At 43.1% G+C, this 3,875-nt stretch overlaps 1 pseudogene; it reads right to left on the reverse strand.

Annotated features, from left to right (window-relative positions):
* Positions 1-600: 600 nt before the first annotated feature.
* On the reverse strand, positions 601-718 carry LOC124597657 (annotated as a pseudogene).
* Between the last annotated feature and the right edge of the window lie 3,157 nt (positions 719-3,875).

Consider the following 3,875-nt stretch of genomic DNA (forward strand, 5'->3'; position numbering starts at 1 on the left):
TTCTTTCTTTTGTTATGAACATTATTTTAAGATAGGCACTGTTTAGCACACTAAGTGTAAATCCTAGCTAAGTCATTTTGCGTTTCTTTACAGTCGTACAGTCACGATATTCACCTAGAGACAAAACATTGTCAATGCACAATCTAAGAGCACTGCTAATCCTGTCTTATAAATTGTTTAATTGTGGTCAATATGAATTTCAGTGTACTTATTTGAAAGTGCTCTACGTGGAGTATTGCGTAATATAACTCTGAGAATACAACTGACAATAATTGTCTACGTTACTTATTGCACAACGTATAATTTAGAATACAAGCGTATCATTTAGAATAAAAGAAAAGTTTCATAACTGAAACTTTTCTTTTAAAGAGAAAACTGTAAAAGGTATGAATTCCGTCCGAACAGGCCTTGAAAGGCCCAATGGTACCAACCGGCTGCCGTGTCATCCTAAACCTATAGGCGTCACTAGATGCGGATATGGAGGGGCATGAGGTCAGCACATCGCTCTACCGGCCGTATGGCAGTTGACGAGACCGGAGCCGCTACTTCTCAATCAAGCAGCTCCTTAGTTTGCCTCACAAGGATTTAGTGTACCCCGCTTGCCAACAGCGCTCGGCAGACCGGGTGGTCACCCATCGAAGTGCTAGCCCAGCCCGACAGCGCTTAACTTCGGTTATCTGACGGGAACCGGCGTTACCACTGCGGCAAGGCCATTGGCGTAGAAAGCATGAGTCTGTTATTTTACGATATTTTCCTCAAAAATTAAACCGTACTTTTCTTTCGTTTCCTTTTTTCCGGTTTCCTAAATTGTGATTGCAGAAAGCTCATGACGTAAAGGAAATTACCTTTTTCCTCAGAGTTTCTTATTGCTTTCTGTCTTCATGTTTTCTGTTACAGAGATGATTGTGCAGTAGATGAGGCTTTTTTGTAGTAGTAGCATACGAAAACGGTTACTGCAGCAAAAATAGCAGGTTTTCTTGATTTTATTGTCCTGTTTCGTGTCATTTTAATCGATTTTTCAGCGACATGAAATATCGACACCAGAGACGCAGCAGTTACGTTCATTCCTTTCATTTCGTTCGCATGGGAAAAACTGTTGCACACAACGCTGTAAATTATACGAGGTCTGCTCAAAAAATTCCGGAACATTCGTAATTTCGTGCCTATGGTGTGCTGGAACGAAATGCGTTTGGCATCCCTACACACGCCTTTGTTTAACGTGTATCGCCGGAAGTTTCATTGTTATACGTCTCAATATTATGAGAAGGAAAGTTGCTACTCACCATATAGTGGAGATGCTGAGTCGCAGATAGGCACAGCAAAAAAGACTCTCACAATTATACCTTTCGGCCGTCAAGGCATTCGTCAACAACAGACTGTTAATTATTGTTCAGTGTTGTATTGAGTAGAACGTTATGTCGCACAGTTTGCGAATTTCGAGATGGCAGAGCTAGAGGAGCAACGTGTCTGCATTAAGTTTTGCGTGAAACACCAGAAAACCTTTACAAAAATACACCAAATGATACAGGAAGCCTACGGTAATGAATGTTTAAGCCGCACCTGGTATTATGAATGGTTCACACGGTTTAACAATGGACAGACCCTCGTGCGGGAAGCTCTTCGACCTCTATCGCCGACGTTCATGTCAGGAACATCAACGAAATTGTGCGTGCCAATCGAAGACTGACTGTCCGAGAGATTGCGAAGAAAGTAACATTTCAGACAGATCATGTCGTGGAATCCTCACACAGCATCTTTGAGCGCTTCGTGTTGCTGCCAACTTCGTCCCAAGGCTAATGAGTCAAGACTAGAAAGACCTTCGTCTCGCAATCTGTGAAGAGTTTTTGTATCGTGCAGATGACGACGAGACATTCCTTAAGAGAATCATAACTGGTGATGAGACCTGGGTCGACGGTTATGATGTTGAGATCAAGGTTCAATCCTCACAGTTGGTCGGGAAGTGTTTTCCAAGGCCGAAGAAAGCTCGTCAGGTCAGGCCAAATGTCAAAGCCATGCTGATAATTTTCTTTGATTTTGAAATATTAGGTCATCAAGAATTCGTGTCACAGGTACGAACTGTTAATCGATGGTACTATCGGGACGTGTTGCGACGCCTGTGAGAAAATGTGAGAAGGAAACGGCCTAAAATGTGGCGAGTCAATTCATGGTTCTTCCCTCACGATAACGCACTTGCACATTCATCCTTGTTGATGCGCGAATATTGCACAAAAAACGAAATCACTGTGCTGCCTCACCCTCCATGATCTCCAGACCTGGCCCCTCTGGTACTTTGTTTACTTCCAAAGTTGAAAACCTCGTTGAAAGGACGAAGATTTGCAACGATAGACGGGACAAAAAAATTCGCAGACGGCGCTTCGTGCGATCCAGCAAGAGACGTACCAAGACTGCTTCCTGACGTGGAAACGGCTTTGGGAGCGGTGTATCAATTGGGGAGGAGAGTTCTGTGAAGGAGACCACGCACAACAAGTAAAAGGTGAGCGTAGAAAAGTTTTGCGGACAAGGTTCCGGAAGTTTTTGAACAGACCTCCTACTCTGATATGTTGTCAACAGATTATCACGATGAGCGCCATCTGCGACATGCTATCTTCCTGGATATATTAAGTAGACCGTTACACGAGCAGTGGTATTTCACGATATTTCAATTGCGTTATTGTATCAAAAAAAGAGACGACGATGAAGGAGTCAAATTATGGTGCAACTGCTCAGTAATGGTACACATAACTGCGCAATTGGCCCCAAGTCCGATTGAGAAAGGAGGAGGGGGAGCAGTAACACCTTGGTCCACCTAGCTCCGCGGATACTCCTACTACCTCGTAAGTGGTCGTCGTCAGGGTTAGGACAAAGACTTCGGCGGTGGCGACGGCTGAAGAGGTGGAATCTGGTACGGCGAAGATAGCAGAAGATGATGATGATGTTTGGATTGTGGGGCGCTCAACCGAGCGGTTATCAGCGCCCGTACAAATTCCCAACCTTTTCTCAGTCCAATCTTGCCACGTGCATGAATGAAGATGAAATGATGAGGACAACACAAACACCGAGTCATCTCGAGGCAGGTGAAACTCCCTGACCCCGCCGGGAAATGGCAGAAGAGGCAACCCTATTTAGGTAGTGGAAATCAGTATAAAGGCACGGTTACTGTGAAAGTAATATACAGTGTTTTAAACGCACGTTTCGAATTTATTATGAAACTGCTGGATACATATAAGACATAAGCACGGACTTGCATAGTTTCTTTGATAACACGAGTAACAAAATAAGGCATTTGCATTTCCTGGATGGTAATTGATATAAAGTCACTCACTGTTCTGTTGTGCTATTGCATCTTGAGTACTCCGTTCTTCCTAATTCCCAAAATTTCTCTTTGGCATTGACGTAGATAGGGTTTATAGTTCTTGCAGTGAAATTGTCACCTACTCTACTCGTATCTCTGTGTTCAGCTCACATACGGCCTCATATTGCCTTCCATTGCGATAAACACCCCTTGCAAGTATTCTCCAAAGTTTTTCCACCCGGTTCAAATCCAAGCTACGTGCAGGCCACGGCAATCCATTGATATCTTTATCTTAAATCCATTTTTTTGTTGTGCAGAAACCTGGACACATGCATTATCTTGTTGAAACATTAGGTTTACGTCCCTTACTTCCTCATAACTTCTAATCCATTATGTCTCTAGGATCTGAGTGTACATATTAGACTTCATTCTAGTGTTCATCGAAGCAGTGCGTGATTTACTTTTAGGGCAGAATGCTGCCAAATCATAACACTTCCACCACAAAAAATTCTATTCTTTCCTATAAGCTGCTCTGTTCTCAGATCATGCCAGTTATATTGAAATCCATTCGGACCATCTAAAT

This window comes from Schistocerca americana, chromosome 2 (genome assembly GCF_021461395.2).
Source record: "Schistocerca americana isolate TAMUIC-IGC-003095 chromosome 2, iqSchAmer2.1, whole genome shotgun sequence".
In the NCBI taxonomy this organism is placed as follows: domain Eukaryota; kingdom Metazoa; phylum Arthropoda; class Insecta; order Orthoptera; family Acrididae; genus Schistocerca; species Schistocerca americana.